The sequence below is a fragment of the Notolabrus celidotus genome, chromosome 23 (genome assembly GCF_009762535.1).
Source record: "Notolabrus celidotus isolate fNotCel1 chromosome 23, fNotCel1.pri, whole genome shotgun sequence".
NCBI lineage: Eukaryota > Metazoa > Chordata > Actinopteri > Labriformes > Labridae > Notolabrus > Notolabrus celidotus.
Genome location: NC_048294.1, coordinates 14,219,416 through 14,237,741, shown reverse-complemented (window position 1 = coordinate 14,237,741; position 18,326 = coordinate 14,219,416). Strand labels below are relative to the sequence as shown.

General features: G+C 38.6%; 1 protein-coding gene across 1 annotated transcript in view; it reads left to right on the top strand.

Moving 5' to 3' along the window:
* The first annotated feature begins 16,611 nt into the window (after positions 1-16,611).
* LOC117807151 (adhesion G protein-coupled receptor L3-like) overlaps positions 16,612-18,326 on the top strand; it is a 309,664-nt gene continuing 307,949 nt past the window's right edge. Inside the window, exon 1 of the mRNA XM_034676232.1 lies at positions 16,612-17,194. The gene's annotated coding sequence lies outside the window, so the exon portion shown is untranslated. The remainder of the gene's footprint in view (positions 17,195-18,326) is intronic.

Below are 18,326 nucleotides of genomic sequence, written 5' to 3'. Positions count from 1 at the left end.
TTGATTGATCAAGGCTCATGGTCTGCCACTGTCCATTCAGCACTACACAAACTGCCTGCTGCTGACAGGCAGCTGCGGTGCAAACGTAAACAGAGACTCCCCTTTTTTCCAGAAAGGAATTCTGAATGTTTTTTTATTTATTCAGACAATTTTAGTTATCTTATTGCAGTTATAACAAAACAAAAGAAAGGCGTAGTAGTTCAACTTTCAGGCCCATTAGGGGCCCCTGTTTAAACACAATTAAAATCACACATTAGGAAAACAAACACAAAATACCCAAACAATGATTCAACACAGGCAACACAAGAACCCAACGTTAAGAATTGAGACCAAGGGACCAATAAAGTAAGACAATTTAAAATATAAAAGAAAAGAAAGAATTAAAAGGGACTACAAGCAGTAAAAAGGAATAAAGCATTAAAAGAGGGGTAAAAGCAATAAGGTGAAATAAAAGCAAAAGCGATAAAATCATCAATAGGTAAAGCATTTAAAGATATGCAAAAGCAGTAAAATAAATAAATAAATCAAGATTAAAAAAAGCTATAAAGGCAGTAAATGAGATATTAGGAGAGTAAATCAATTAAAGGAAAATAAAATGGTATAGAAAGTAAAATGATGATAAAGGCAGTAAGAAGACAACATCACATAAACGCATGTCTACAAAAGTGAGTTTTCAGAAGATACTTAAAAGAGTCCACAGATTCTGCCAGCCTTAGCTCCTCGGGCAGACTGTTCCAGAGTCTAGGGGCCCTAATAGAAAATTCTCGGCCCCCTTTAGATTTAAGCCCTAGCACCTAAGGCTGTGGGTCAGCTCAAATGGTGTTAAAAGTTCTGAAATATAACTTGGAGCCAGACTTATGCATGCTTTGAAAGTGATCAGTAAACTCTTAAAATCAATTCTAAAACTAACAGGGAGTCAGTGGAGGGAGGCTAAGACTGGGGTGATAATGTCAGCTGTTGAAACCAGCAAGAAGCCTAGCTGCTGCGCTCTGCGTTATGTCCAACAAAGTCACTGCTTTGATGTTGTTTGCAGACAAACACAAAGTAGGAGTATGGAACATTTTTTGTATGGGGTACCATTCAAGCCCACATTAATTTTTCTGTGTTACCCCATGTGTTTGGGCTGTTGGGCATCATTCCAGTTCAAGGCAAGTTAATACAAAATACTGTAAGCTGCAGTGTTTTATTACTTTTTATGACCATGGTTTGTAGAACGGTTAAAGGCTAAAACACAAGAAGGAGTGCCGACGTACTGAATGTCAGCATGACTGTGACAGAACAACAGCACCCCTGGTGTGATATTGCTAACTTAAATAAGTCCTTCCTATCAAGTTGCAACGAACAAAACCATTCAGACAGTTTTCAGGCTCCTGCAGTGGTGAACAACATTTGAGTCACTTTGAAGGTTAACTCCTTGATGTGTAGGGAAAACTGCCATGCTGTTATGTCTGTGGCAGCCGAATGAAGTCCTTGAAATGATAACGTTTGAGGATAATTAGCCTGAGAGTTACGGTGTCACAGGTGCAGAAGTTCATTGTTTATATCCTTGAGCAAAAGCTAAGCTCTGTAAACTATAAAAGGATGAATAATACTGCTCTCTGTCTTTTTAGTCATACTAGATTGTGGGACAATAACCCAGACCTGAATTCTTAATGTTGCCTCTTTTTTTTTTGCAGTCATTGCTGTAGGAGACTCATTGTTGGCAGAATTCATGAATATCTTTTCTGTTTTTAAAATCTTTTTTTTATTTTTGCTGCTATAGTTTCTAAATAAAACAATCCAGGCAGGCAAGAACTGCATGTGTCATTCTGCTTAAAAGTATGAGTAAGCCAAATCCAAAATCCATCTGGTTCATCTGGCAACCACATGCACTCTTCCTGTATTAGTCAGATATCAATATACACCTACTTACACATGAATATGCCATTCAATAATTTATGTTTCGTGTGATTTTTATCACTGGTGGAAAGTAAAGTATTTTCAGGCCCTGAAAGCACCTTGGAAAAGGACACAGCATGCTGATAAAACTAGATTTCTCTGTCTGTGTCCTGTTTATAGGATTATACACTCCATTTCAGGCGGTAAAGCGCCACGGTAATCAAATTTGATATGAGCAGTTACTCAAAATGGAACACTCACTGGGGTAGAAGCTGTTGCCTGTTAACTCATGACTCAAATCTCAAATCTTAACAGCACCAATCAGGCTGTAGTCAGGGTAACCAGGTTCTCTTTTATACTGTAAGAAAAGGTATCTCAAGTACTGGCAACTCAGGTAGACACAACCAACTGTCCATTTGTCCTTTGACCTCAGAGCTGAAAAACTTCAAAACTTTCAGTTTTCATGGATCAAGACATCCACAGGGGAGGATGAAAGTGCAGGGTCACTCTGTAAGAAGTCATTTCAACAAGGGGGAAAGGGATACAAGCAGCTTTCAGAGAGCTGATACCAGCTAAATCCCTTCACCATTTATATTTTTGCTTCTACCTCCCTCTTATCCACCCAATAACTCCCCTCTTACTTTGACAATAAGCCACTTTTATGTGGGAGGTCTGACTCAGCCGAACGCTGAAAAAGACGAGAGATGGAAACAAGAAAGGAAAGGAAAAGAACAGTTTTAGCCCAGCGCTGGGCATTTTCAGCATTTTGTATTTTTATACCTGCCTATCAAAAGCCCTTGGCGGTAGTTGTTGGATAAAAGAGTTTGGTAGCGTTAGACATTAGATATGACTCAATTCAAACTTAGCTTGTACATAATTATTCATTCATACATTTAATTTAGTTTCATTCAACCCTTTGAAATGGGGTTATTGAAAAAGATGCAAACTATAAAATAACCAGAAATGAAACTTTAGCTTCTGCATTGCCTTACAGAAGTGTCTCACTATATAATGTACCATAATAGAACAAACAAGTAATAGACAATTAACAAAACTGTCAAACCCTGTGGCTTGTACCTTGTTATAGCCACGTTAGCATACATAACTGACACTGATTGATTGCAATAAAAGTGGAAGTTAATACTCAAGGTCACAGTAGTTTAGTTAAATGACAGCCTTCTCTGCTCTAAAAAAATGACATCATTGCGGGAAAACCATTCATTTTTTTTCACAGGACATTTCTTTATTGGTTACTTGCAAAGTGCATGTATAAAGTCATACAGTGTAATAAGGAAAAATAACCCTGAAGGAATCACAAATTCAATGACTGAGCCATATTGGCAGAGTGAAAGCTGGCATTGTCTCTCTTACTTGATTTATTGCCAATAAATCCATCACCATTCAAATAGCCTTTGAAGAGGTAACATCCCAATTGATGTTAAAGGGTTCACAGGAAGAATGAGACATCATGATTTTCCTACAAAAGGGCTAGCCGAGAAATAATGAAACAATAATTCACTAAAAAGAAGAAGTCTCCATGTTTAATTCTTTCCTGTTCTTATTGCATATTACAAGACTGCTTCAAACTTAACCAGGGGAATTGAATGTTGGGTCAGTTATACTAAATGTGATGCCTCATCGAAGAGCATTTGTGGTTTCTTGGAGTTAAGGGCTTACAGGAATTAAAAGCCTGATGTCAGTAGGTGTCCAGGGTCAGATGACTTAAAATGGAAAGTTTGGCCTGATAGTGTTTAAGTGCAAAGGCTCCAGGGGTCATGAGTAATCAATACTGCTGCTCCTGATGGAAATTTGAAAATGTAGATTAAACCTGACACCCACCTAGGGTCTCCGTCTGGGGGTTTTGAATAATTTTGCTGGCCTAAAGTATAAGTCAAAAGAGAGGTCATAGGGCCTCCTCTTGCTGGAGCTGGATTGGAAACACCAAATTATATGCAAATCCATACAGTAAAATAAGATCTATTCCTAACACCCAATGACCTCTAACCTACAGTTTTCACTAGTATTGAGCCTCAAACTGTATAAATATATATCTTTAAGTTACAACAAGTGAAAAGCAGAACAAATAAACAGTCTGGACTTTCAGTGTGTGGTTTGGTGTGAGTAAATGTGATACAGGTCAATTGCTCTTCATGTTTGAGAGTTGGCAGATATGTGTCATCTTGCCATTGCTAAGTGGTTTCACCTGGCATGCTAGCTTATTATGGACAATTTATTGCCTCCATTTTCTTTTGAAGTTTCTGTAACATTACTTTTAGTGGAAATTACAACACTGCATCAGCTGAAAGGGCTCTGAGAGCAGTTAACTGACCTTTACCGCCATAATATCTGACCTCAGTGTACCTGACTGCTGAAATTAGGACTTTAAAGCAAATACAACAGTGTGGTATGCTCTTAGTTTCATTTTGGCGGAGACTTTTATGTCTGAAAAACTCAGAGGCTTTTGAATGCACCATGGAACAGTGGAACTTGAGTTAAACTGAAGTGCTCAAAGAAGTACCTACAAATGTAGGTGAGAAGTTATTGCTCCATAAACTCCCTTCCCCTCCATGAATCACCACCTTACCGTGGTGGAGGGGTTTGCGTGTCCCTGGTAGGGTCTCCCATGGCAAAGTGGTCCCAGGGAAAGGGTCCAGACCAAGAGCGATTCAAAACCCATAGTGAATCTGACAAGTAGCAGCAGAGCATCCTCTATCCAGGCCCTTATCCAGGCTGATCCACATCAATGTAGACTAGCTCTTGATACATGGAACACCACTTGTCTGGCAGTGAAGAAACTGAAGCTGTTGGTACCGATGGTGTGTTACCAACAAGATATAGTTAGTGACAGCTCATCATGGAACCAATTTCCTGGGGAGGAGCTGGACTGTCTTTTTCTGGAGTTGCTAATGAAGTGGATGACCGGTGATGCCAAATGTAAAGGATGAGGAGGATGTATGCAAAGAAGAGGACAACCTGAATTAGCTGTGTTCATCATGCAAGTTAGTTTTGTTTCCACCAAAGCAAACCACTTCTGTTTTGCATTGTTTCCCGTGAGCTAACATTAGCAGAAGCTGACAGACCCAGTTGGTAGATAACTGCAGTGATGTGCTGTTTCTATCCAAACAGCAGATCAACCTGTTACACCTTGGAGTATTTATCCAAAGCAGTGTTGCAGTCATGTTTGCTCAATGACACAATATATTGTTGGGCTGTAATCAGAAAGAAGAGTTTGTTGTGAGATGTTAGAAATAGGATGGAGAAGACAGAGCCTGAGCAAGAAGCCTGTTTGGAGTAGAGCTTAACTTTGCAGGGTTAGGCTGTACGCTCTACCTCCCCCTACTGCTCCGTTTCTGAGAAGAAAGAGAGCAGAAGAGACATAATGTTAAAAAGAATATAAGGTACAGAAATAATAGTGCTTGTATTGTACATTTAGTAGTGTGCATGTGAATTCTAGGCAGGGCTAAGTAAACCTTGTTTTTCTGTAGGAATATTAATTTGTTATTGTTTGTTGTCTCTAAAATCATTGGCTCCCCAGCAACAATTCCCTAATGCAACTACTGCCTCAAATTGACGTTCCTGCAGATTTGTATGTGTAAGGATGAAACAAGTGTGATTCACTGTGTTAATTAGTGAGCTTTAGAGGTGCTGCTACACAAGATTTTGAACTTAGGAGAGCGCCAGCCTCGCTGTTTCCCCATGCCTCCAGTCTTTATGATAAACTCAGCTAATTGCTTCTTCCTCAAGTAATGCACAGACATCAGAGTTATATTGATCTTTGCTTTTAATTCCCAGAGAGGACAAAAACAAGACTACTTCCAAAAGTGTGGGACTGTTTCATTTACTGTTACAGTTGCAGCAGTCAAAACACACACCTTTTTTTTCTTTTTTCTTTTTTACCATGAAATCACACAAGAAGTGTTAATTCTGTTCCTCTTTGTTTAGACCGCTCCTGATCGCAGCCCCATACTTGATGGCAGTTACTTTTTCTTCACTTCAGGCCGTTTCAAGGTAATGAGTGCGTATTATTTCTATATGACTTACTTATAACTGAAGAGTTTTTATTTGTAGCAGTCCATGTATTAACCAAGTATAATGTAAAATGAACGGGTGGTTATGCAAGTTAGAATGCCTTCTGGTAAGAAGGAAGATTCCGAGGAGCACAAAGGGGAAAAGGCTGAAAACCAATATTGGATGACCATGGTCTTCCTCAAGCAGCACTGCATTAAAACCAGACTTGACTCTTTAGTGGAAATCACCACGTGCTCTTTTTCATCAAATTTCAAATTTGTCAAAATTCTAATTTGCATAACCACTAATTCACTTTACATGATCCTACTTAATACCTGGCTGCCAACTAAACACATAATCAAATCATAACCAAATATTTATACAAAAGAATAAACATTAAACTGAACAATTCTATATATGGTCCAGTTTGAGTGTTAGCTTGCATACATGTTAATATTTCTGTCCTCGTTCAGCTCTTCTTCTTCTCTGGGCTTTGCAGTTGATACACTTTTAAACCTAAATGATGCAAAAAATATCAACACTTTAGATATGTTGCTATCATCACTGCCCCTCGTGGTTTAAGCTAGTTTGTAGTGCTCAGCAACTCAGAGATGCACTCAATAGATCAGAGATAGTTGGGGACCAGAAGTTCCTCGGGCTGCTCTCAGATCTGTGACCACTAACTCTCATTTTTTCCCCTGACTCTCAAGACCTGCCTTGGGCTAAAACTAAAGCTTATGCCCAATGACCAATCAGAATCAAGTATTAAACACAGTCTGTGATAAAAATGTAATAAATGTGTTCTGCTTTTTTCTGTTCAGACTGGTCTGTTTTACAACCCAGAATTTGACAGCAATCACACCTACACTAGGGATCTCTTAAAGGTAAGAAGTACATCAAACTCGGTGTAGTTTCTCTGAAAATGAATTTGTGTAATGCGTTTCAGTCGTTTGGGCTTGCCAAACAAAATCTGAATGTGATGTATTAGTGGCAGAAACATTAGTGGAACCATTCATTTGCCTCCCTATGATCAAATTTCAAACACAGGTGTGTCTGTAAACCTATCCAACTGTGAGAACTCTGAAACTGGAGGAGCAGAAGTAGGACATGCATCATTGTGTCTGTTTGAATTTCTGTAGATTTGATCTCCTCTCCCTCATACTTACCTGCACCTCTAAATAACACGAAGAGCTCCAGTGGCACCGTTAACATATTCGTAATTTTTCAAAATAACCTGCAGATTTTGCATGTTGTGCAAAAAACAGCATGTCACAAGTCGAAATGTTCCAGTGTGGCTTGAGAAAACCTCTGTGTCTTAGCCTTTGTGGTGTGGCATGTGTGCTGCTGTTTCTTGTTGCAATGATGCTTTACTCATGTTGGTCAGACCAAGTCTCAAGGAATCCACAGAAAAATAATAGGTGAATATGTGATTTACTGAAATACTAACTCATGTTGTTATTGTATCTAAATATATTTGACACATGTCAGGGTTTTACTAAAGCAGGATAAATCAAATCCTACTGGTATGAAATTTGAAATATCATAAGCAGCTATGTACAACTAAATATGTCATCAACTTCAAGAAACTTTGAAAGCACATTTCTATAAATATATAGAAAACGACAAGAAGAGGCAAAGGTTTTGTAATCTCTCCCCTTTTTTCCACACAAGAAGAGTACCCACAACCTTTGCCTACATGTCAGTAGGTGTGTATATCTAGCCTCGCTCCCACACACTCTCACAGCAGAGACACAAGTCCTCTCCAGCTCATCCAACAGAGCAGAGAGAGCTATCGATCGGACTTTAATTTCAGACCATTCAATTATACGCTCATTTTTTATGAGTTTCTGTCGAAATCATTATACTGCAATTCATTAGGGCTCAAATTAATCTCAAGTAGCAGCCGATATTCAGAGAGGGGGGATATTTGTGGAGGGATAAAGTATTTGAAAAATTCTTTATCTGAATCCAATACATCTTAGTCATCATATCAAAGCAAAGAGAAACTTACCTTAGCACAAAAAGCGGCTAATATGAACTCACACACACTAGCACACATAAATACAATCAATCCACGTTTGTAATCCTGCTCTGTGTTAACTGATTTATGACTGTATGGATTGTTCGAGCAGCATTTCTCTGTTTGACCAATTTCAACTGTGTGTAATTCAACTGATTCAACAGTCTAAATATTATTTCTTAAATGTGGGATCTTTTTGTAAACTGGATGATTCTCCTGCTGGTGAATTAAAGCTGCAGTGGGTGAGAGAAATGTAGGTGTTGCTTGGTGAAGTTTATTGCAGCTGATGTAATGTTGTAATGTAGGCAGGCCTGGTGTGCCCACAGACTGTGGGCAGACATGTGCCCACACGCACAGAAGTGAAATAAAGACATGTAAAGAAACACCTACGAACTAGGTTTAATACAGATTAGCACAGATTTACTTACTGTTGCCAAATTTGAAATGCTTTCAAACTGTAGGAAAAAAAAATGCATTTGAGCGTCCTGTTCAGATACCAAGTCTAATACAGTTCTCATGTGCCATCTGAGGGTTATGGAATCCTAGTAATCGTCTCTCTTTTGATACTGACAATGAAATAATTCCTCTGTAGATCAACTACAAAGTTAGAAATATGGATAGACTTCTTGGTTTGTGAGGCAAATGTCACTGCTTTTAGCATTGTTGCTATTATCACTATTGCTTATTGTCCAAGTCATGGTGATCAGGAACTTATGGCCCTTTTCCACTACACAGTTCCAGCCCTACTCAACTTGACTCAGCTCTACTCGACTCAGCTCTACTCGGTTTGGGTACTTTTTCCACCAGCCCCAGTACCGACTCACTGTGGGCAAGGTCATCATAACACAGCTGCGCAAAACTGCATTCACCTCAATGAACGTCACCTTTTAGTTTCGGCTCAGCTCGCTTGGAACCAGAGCAGAGCAGGAACGAAAAACTGGTATCTGACACGAGGTACCGCGCCAGAAAGCAACACAAACCGAGTCGAGTCGAGTAGAGTAGGGCTAAGACGGGCCGGTGGAAAAGGTGCCATAAGAGATGCACTCAGCAGCTCTGCTGTCGTGCCCAGATTGCAGCACAGGATCTTGCTCTCTTAGTCCTATCAGAGATGATTTGGGCCCAGTAGCTCCTCAGGCTGCTCTCACATCTGCACCTAGTAACTGTCATCATTTCCCGAGCTTCATGACCAGCCTGAGACGTTTTGGCTGTTTTAGGGTAGAGTGACATTTTTGCCACAGTATCAACTTGCAGTGATGAAACGTGTCAGACTCCTTTCTACATAATGGTTGTGGGATCAGCTTGTCCCTATAGTTTTTGTAGTTTCTATGGTTGTTTAAAGTAAATCACCATTGACAGATTTTGTGTCTTCAACAAGATTACAGTGAAAGATCATGGTACATACATAAACTTAGTATTTGTGTAGTAGGTTATATGTCTATTTTTTAAGTTACCATGACTGTTACTACATCTTGTCACACAATTAGGCAAATATGACAGTTTGGACATTCTAAAGGAATGATGACATTCTAAAAACAATGTTATTATAACTTTTTCAGGCAATTTCTGTTTCTTTTTGAACAATATGAAGCACTTTTTGATAAGCTTTTAAAAGCCAACTTTGCACCCCATGTTCATGTGGACTCTGTGACCTATATAACAAACTTTTATCTTGCACTCTACACTCTTCTCATTTTCAGTGCTTGTATCAGTGAACCTAACACTACATTTTCCATGGCTCACTCTCCTAAGCCAAGCATACATCCCCACTGCTTCCCACAAATAGCCAAAGAAGAGCGTCTACTTGCCTGAGCACTTTAAGCACGGCTGCATTTGTAAGTGTCAGCACAGTGGAGATGATAATTCCTAGGCTTGCTAGCATGGATAAACAAGGAAAATAGCTTCTTCATTATTGGATTCACTTTGCACAACAACTGTCCCCATAAGCCCTAATTTTCCTGAACAGCTTTATATTTGGCAGGAGTTTCTAACAACAGCACGGTGAGTGGCTGTACAGAGGTTTTATGGAGCCGTGCATCACTTTATGGCGTTCAATTATGACGCTGTCTCAGGTGCTTAACTCTCTGTATTTAGAAAATCCTTTTTTGGCAGCTGGATATTTAGCATTAGCATGTTACGCACACAATTATCCATATTGCCTTAGAGCTGAAATGTTGTTGTTTACAAGGGAAAAGACATTGAAACGAGTTTGTTGTTACACAAATGGCTCTGAATGGCTCAGTAAATATGTTTAAAAGATTTTTCTCCTACTTTTGTTGCTTGTTGTGTTCATTAACTTTTCAAAGAATTTTGCTTTTGTTACACTTACATGCAAGGGAATAAAAAGACTTTATTCGACCTCATGCAGGTACATTTTATGAATATTTTTAAAGTGTTTTTTGCAAGTTCGTGAAACAAAGCACTTTCAGCTTTCATTTGGCAAAGAGTGTATCCTACAGTGAGTATTGAATGCCCCTTGATTTTCTTAATTATGCACATATTTTGTCTTCCAAAGCAGCAAGACATGCTTAGAAATTCAAACATTTTTTAGCTTTAAGTTGATTCCAGGGAATCAAACTTGCTGCTTAATACATTGCATTTACTAAAATATACAACTACATTACAGCCATCAAGCAGTGACCTCAGTGTTGAAAATGAAGCCAATGTGGAAATGCAAACTGCAGATATTTGAGTGTCCACTTCAGAGCTTGTTCAAAAGCAAACCCCTTTCATAGCAGAATTTCATGTTTACAGCCTGGGACGTTTGATTTGACTGACAGGTGGGTTGCATTGTAGCCGTTTCCCAGGTAGCAAGGCTATGGTTTCAACTCCACCTCCTTCCCATTTTCTTGCTTAGCAGAAAGTAGTTCAAGGTTCAAGGTTCAATGTTCAAGGTCCATTTTACTGTCATTCAGTCATATTTAAAAACATGAAGGAATGAAACACATTACTCAGGTCCAGCAGCATACAGAATAGATAACAAGCTAAAAGTAGACTCTACAAATAAAGAAATAAATACATAACCCCAAGCCTACAGTAAGTAAATATAAAAACGTAGTTTAAAACCAGTGAGATGCAGTAATGTGTGCATGCAGTCACAGCGGTAAAGTGCAGAGAACAGACCTAAAGAGAGTTGGAGTCAGCATTTCCAATATGGCAACCGGAAGCCATCATCAGACTTCAAAGCACATCTTCAGTAGGCCACCTGTCAAAAGCATTCTCAATCTTTACTCCCATTTTAACTTTTTTTTGGTATACCCCATAGACCTTACTAAACAAGGACATAGCCTTTGTGATGTCACCCATTGGTTTCTGGAGAGGCGCTATGAACCCCAAATTGTGGTCGCCATTTTGAAAAATGGTGACTCAAGCAAACCTTTGGTTAAGCTAGAAACAGGCATAACTCAGCCTCAATATAATATAAATAGATAAGTTATTTACAAATTCACCTGCTGTACATTTTGATTCAGAATATGCTATGTACCTAATTTTTGGCTGTTAACATTTAAATTATCCTGTTAAAATTGACATTTTGATATGGGGCCTGATTAGGATTCCCTGGCTTCTGGAGCCAGCTTCAAGTGGACACTCGAGGAACTGCTGTTTTTTGGCATTTCATTTTTGCACACCAGAGGTTGCCACTTGGTAAATCATTACATTTAAGGGCTGTATATGGCTATTTAGCTTCATTATGCATCAAAAGCTAATGGTTAATTCCTTCTTATTCTTGCCTTTTTTTTAAATGGGCAGATGGTGGACAGTTGTTCTTTAAAGCTATTTCCCTTAAAACAGCTGCACTATGCAATTAGAAACAAGCTGATGAGAGCTATTAGAGGGTAACAAAACAGTCAAGATGCAGGCCCATGGACCAAAACAATGAATAACAAGATGCTCTTGAGAGCAAGTGTTATGGTAGAGTTGGATGGCATTAATCTATGAGTTCATCTAGGGCTGTCAGGATATTAGTATTTCACCACATGATTACTGTGGTCAAAAAAATGTCCCATAACAATAGTGCAGTATTTATTGAAAATTTGAAAAAATCTCTTCTTTGGCAAAATACTCTGAACACAAGCATAAGGAAGTGAAGAAATGGTCTGTAACCATAATTGTACATAAAATGTACAAGAAAGGACAAGTAAACTGATAATGAATAGTGAAAAGGCAACATGATAAACTGCTAACAAAACATCAATAAAGGCCCAACATCTGACAACAATATGCCAACTAAATCAATATCACAAGATCATGCAAGGACAGAGACAACTTACCACTCTTGTATCTTTGGTTTGATGTCCACCAGTCATATCTTTAACTTTTTCTCTGTCCATTTTTCATTTTTCATAGACTGGAGTGTCCACAAACACACCGTCTATTTAACAAAATCAAAAAATCTACCTGCATTGTAGTAGAGGCCACACACTGCGTAAAAGTTTTCTGGCTAACTTACAAATGAATCTTCTTCTTTTGCTCCTGCTGCATCTTCTTTGTCCCTTGTTTTACCCATAGACTATAAATAATGGACGTAGTATCCGTGACGTCACCCATCTGTTCCTGAGCGCTGTTTTGAAGCCAATAGGTGGTGGCAGCCATATAGGAAATGCAGAACTCAACCAGGCATAGTGTGACGTAAAGGGGCGGAGTTTGAGCCTCTTAGCCAACAGCTATGTGTTCCCGACCTGGAGTCAAACATGTTTATTAATGCTGCAAAGATTGTCTTTTTTGAATTGGTGTGCATGTGGTTGCTGGTGTTTCTGCAGCCAGCCTCAAGCGGATTCTTGATAAATAGCAGTTTATAACACTTCGGCATGGGCTTCATATTTTGAGACTGGAGGTTGGCGCTTGGTTTTACCGCAGGCCGCAGTCAACATAATGAACCACAACTGCTTCAAACTATGAACAAATAAACACGATGTCTACATTCATTTACTTTTTAAAGATGGTTATCATCAATACTGGTTATTGCGACAGCCCTAAGTTCATCTCTGTGAGCAACCCCTTTCAAATAAACAGTTATCATGTGTTGAGCTTCATATATATAAACTCTGACTGCAGTAGCTTTAAAGTTTTCATCAGCATTTAACATAAGTTATAGAAAACATCTTCCCTGGTGAGGTTTTCGCATTAAATAAGGCTTAAACACTCAGTTTTTCTTTTTACTTGAAAGAAAAAGGATATATTTATGATGTTTGTATCACGATGAGAATGTGTGTGGGTGTTACATCTGTAGTAAAAACACTTCACCTCAAAAAATGAACCCATTCTAATCTTGCATTTCACAAGCTGGATGTGTAAATGAACAGAGCTTTTGTTGAATTCCTGGTGAATATTTTATTTGAATCAAGTTTTTATCTGATGGCAATAATGTTGTCTATGTCTCGCGGACACTCCGTTTAGAATTAACATGCAGAAATCTCCCCAAGTATGAAGCAATGAACAAATGATTTTGCTGATCCACTTACTAAATATTAGAATGGCAATACTAGACTACAAAGAGGTTTTAATGGGAGGTTTAATAAGCACAAAGTCTGATTTCTTACAGTACATCCTATTCAAGGTCATTAAACTGATGCTTTCAGCTCTTTGTTCCTCTAATATATTTCAAAAGTAATTCTTGATTCATAATTTTGAATTGGCGTTTCACTTGGCCTTCCTTTACAAACTCCAGAAGAAAACTGAAATATTTTCATGCAGTTCAGGGATGTTTCCTTTCACTTTTATGATTCTCTGTCTTCTTTCTTCAGTAAAACTAGCTGTAGTGAGGGCTAACTTGCCTTCATTTCCATGTTTTTGAAATGCTTTTTTCCATCCCAGCAAAGGACGGGCAAAGCTGTTTATACTTTAATGATGAAGAGTGTGTTATTCCGTAGATAAAAAAGAGCTGATCTGAATCTGACTTCTATTCTATGAGTCTGTAGGCATGTGTGTCTCAATAGTGGCGTAATATTCACGTCACTCCTAATGTAAGCACTGCTATTCGTAGTTCTTGTGTATATATTAAATCGTGGAGATGTCAGCAGCTTATTGCATGGCACTTAAAGTATCGCTTTGAAGCTTTGCGGTTTATGTAAGTGGAGTGGAAGACGGCTTTGGTCAGCGCTCTACCTGGAGTAATCCATTTGCATTGGCAAGGGGGGAGTGTTGGGGAAAGATAACAGGCAGACGGTTATTTTTCATCAGGGAGTGCAGGAGTTCAAGGTGTTTCTTAGACAGGAAACAAGTGCAAAAACGTACATTTGGCAGGCCTGTGTTGGCACTGGGCTCATTAGTGCAATACTGGGAGAGTGATTGCATGATTACTTGTTATTGTTTGATTGTAATGGGGATTATTAAAGTGATTAATTGGCTATGGGATGATTGAGAGGTTGAGTCAGGCTGATTCCAGCTGGTAGATGTGCAGCTGTTGGGGCATCCAAAGGTCATCTGAATTTTTGCTGTGCTTTTCTGAGCATTATCTCTCTGGTAAATGTAATCCGGGGAAAAATCAATTCATGAAATATGTGTAAATTCAACCTCCTCCAGCAAGTTGATCGACTTGATTCCAGTGAGAAAAAGGACTGTGAACACATCTTTAAGGACATACAGTAAAAATATTTTGGTTACATAAGTCTCTTTAAAAAAAAAAAAAACATTCTCAAAACGAAACTGAGAATGTTTGTTACCAATGTTTTTGAGTAATGGGATAACTTAAAATATTATTTAGCATTTCTTAGCATTTCTGATTATTATTAGTATCTAAAAACCTACCTGGTACTTACATTATGTGCTGTTTGTTCCAAGGCATTTTAGGCTTTAAAAAAACAGATAACAGTGTGATCAAAGCTTGATGCTAAAACAGACACCAACGAGCAGAGCTCAGAGATACTAGCAAGAAAAAGGACCATGAACTTACCTTTAAGGACACTGGACCAAAATACTGCAAACACCATGCAACAAATGTCTTCAGAGGAAATTATCCATCTTTAGTGATTTGTTTGTGTCTTTTTTACTTTTTTGTATCAAATAATAGCTCTCATTTTTGATAGATCAATAATGGTGCTTCAACAGTCTCCTGCAAATTAACCTGTATGATTGCAACATGAAAAAGGACCGTGAACTCATCTTTAAGGACATGCTATAAAGAACTTTCATATGTCATGCAAGCTTCTGAGCTTCGAACATGCATTAATACATTTATTTACACAATTTTACAAATTTCATTTCAGTTACTTCTATGTTCTCAAACCAAGTTACAACCCCTGGTGTTGAAATGTGAGGCTAATGCAAAACAGTTGCAGTTCCTTGAGTGTCCACTAGAGGCTGGCTGCAGAGGCCTGTGAAGTCCCATTTACACCCATTTTTAGAGCAAAGTTAAACATGTTTACAGCCTCATACTAAAAATGGGTTTGGTCTTAATGGCTCATTGCTTCATTCCTGGGTGATGTTTTTCATAACTTATCTGTTTTGTAGTTACTAAGACTTAGAGGTATACATATATTTGCATAACTCGGGGCGTGGTCAAGTTGACTTACAGGAAGCACAATGTATGTTTGCAGCCCGCCTCAGCTTGTTCTTTAGGTCTTTTCTAAGTTGACTCAAAGTTAGGTTGAGTCAGCAGGTCTAATTTTGTGGCTACAATAGTTTCAATAAACTTCTTTTTTTTTTAAGAAACCTTTTTGAAGGCGTTGAAAAACATTACATATAATATAGGAAACTTGCATATGTATAGTTATACATATTACAATGCATTTACACAATAGTTTCAAAATGCCTTTTCAGAAACCAGTGGGCGATGTCAGTGAGACTACGTCCATGTTGTAGTATTATATTGTTAAACATAGAAATAGGCAATCTAACCTCCTTCACATGATAATGGCAGCATGAAAAAGTGGTGTCACCTATTATAGTGAGTGACCAACCTAATTTTGGCTAGCTAGTTCCTGTTATCAGGAGAAAATGATAATGAGAAAAGTTATGAGATCTGGAGAAAACAACTAAGCTTCACCCATAATCACAGAAAAATCAACTTTGTTAATTCAATATAATGATTTAAGTCAAGATCTTGTAAAAATAGTAATGTAAAATATATATTATCATGAAAATTAGCAAAATAATGTACGGATGTAGTTCCACCTTGAGCTTTTGTAAGAACAATACCTCCTGAAGAAAACTTTCTTTTTTTAAAAGATTTTTTTCTGATTTTTTGTGTTTTTGATTAATATCATTTCCTCTAAAGGCTTAGGCACCAGATATTTATCAGCTATTGCACCTTCATCTGTGTTTCAGGGTGAAATGACGTTTGTTTTATAGTGGGATCAAAAACATGTTGCCTCACCAGCCTCCAGCAAATGAATGTGTGTGTCTAGATCTTGAAATAATACCTGTGAACATACCCTGAAAGACTCATCTTGCTTACGTCGTCCTAGAAATAATAATAATAAAACAATCTTCCATAAAGAGAAGTGATAAGCATATTTATCATTAACTAAAATCTGCATTCCCTTGATTGGAGCGTTGATGGAGTGTTCTTTCTTACTCCATATTTTCTCGAAGAATTGCCTTTTCGAGAGAGTCAGGCATAAATATTGCAGTCACAGGCACACACAGAATGTAATATAACAGGTCTCCTTGCCAGCCTCAGGCAAGTTATGGTGTAGATTCTTTTTTAGGGGTTGTAGCATGCTGTCTCTGCTAGGTGGAGCCCGAGTATACGGCGAGAGCGGCAATCCACATCCGAGTTTTTCCTCTCACCTTTCACTGCTCTCCATACAGAATTACTCCCAGCCAGTGCGCACAATTGGTTTGTCATAGTCGCAGAAAAGAGCTCAGGTTTTTGGGAACCAAACAACTTCGACTCTTTACCCCTCTGTGGAGCTTTTTTCCTCACAATATTTCCACTTGTGCGGTGTGTCAAATTCTTCTGGATATTTTTTTTTGTGCGTGTGTGCGCGTTGAGTGGCGAGGTCGTTTTTAGCTCCGGGACGTGATGTAGCCCCCGCACAGAAGGACGCCTCGTGCCATAAAGGGATGTAAAAAAAAGAGTGGGGACAACAGTATACCCGTGGATACACCGCGAGGAAGCTGCTGGCTTCATCAGGGGGGGGACTCGGGATTGTGGACGCACATCAGATCAGAACAGAGCCGATTTTAAACGAGGATATTGAACTATTTGGATTCTCTCTCCTCCACGCATAGTGCGTAAGGACGGTACCCAAACGCCTGCAAGACACTTTACATTGAATTTATCGCTTTTACTTTGCATGGAAGGACGAGAGCGATATCTCCTTTGCAGCAGTGCTTTCTAAATCCGCGGTAAGTGTGACTTTCCTTTACAAAAATGCATGTGCGCACAACCATAGTTATCTGTGTTGGGCGATAATAAAGCCCACGAATGAATGAATCCCTGCAGCAGTGTTGTGCTCTGTAATGTCAATCTTGGCATGCACTCCTCTCTTAATTACTTTAACTGGGCTATTGATGCGTTCAGGTGCAATCAGCGCTGATCAACGCGCGACATATTGACAGCCAATATGAAAATTTTAATTTCCTACTTTGATTATGCTTGACTTGGATTTTGCTGTCATTTAAAGGGAGATTTTTTTGAAGTGGAGAAATGTGTGTTTTCATTTTCCACATGGGGATGGAAAGAATATGCTCTTATGTAAAAATGGCTTTGCAAAGAAGTTGCATATCTTAGGCATGCCTATGAATTAAGTTTTTGCAGTTGGATGAAAATAGTCTCCAGTTTAAAATGAATATGTTGCCCTTATGGCTAAGACTGTGGCTGTCTGTAAACTGAGTCTTTCAAAGGTGCTTGAATCCCGAGATGTACCTCTGCAGGCCTGCATGCTGTTGCAGTTTGTTGCTCAAAATGTACTGGAGTGTGAGGAGGAGAGATGCCGTGTTGTGTGTGTCTTCATTTTTCATGATATTTATGTTAGAATAAAATATGAAGATGTCAAATTTTCAAAGATATTGTTCCAGAGATCCCTCCTTGTATATTTACATGTCTTGACTTTTATTTTTTGCTTAATTCATCTTAAAACTGCTCAAATGTTATGATTTATTAGACATATAAGAAAACTGCCCATGGTGAGGAAGACATGCCTTCCTCTTGTCTGAGAGGATTGCAGGGTTGAGGGGTCACTGTACTGAACGCTTTGATGTGAGGACGGCACCCTGTCTTTCAACATCAAAATCAAAGTGGAAAATGTAACCAAGCCTATCACTTTGATTCTGGTCTGATGTTTTCCTTTCCAATTCAAGGCTTGGAATATACTTGGACCTTTTATTGAATGTCCTCCTAAACAACATGACTTGGAAGAGGTCTCATCACGAGGATTCTCTCACCCATGGATTCAGTTTTGTGTGATTCAGACGTGTGACTAACTCTCGTGATGTATCTCAGAATATCATTATTGTCACTTGTATCCTCATTTGACAA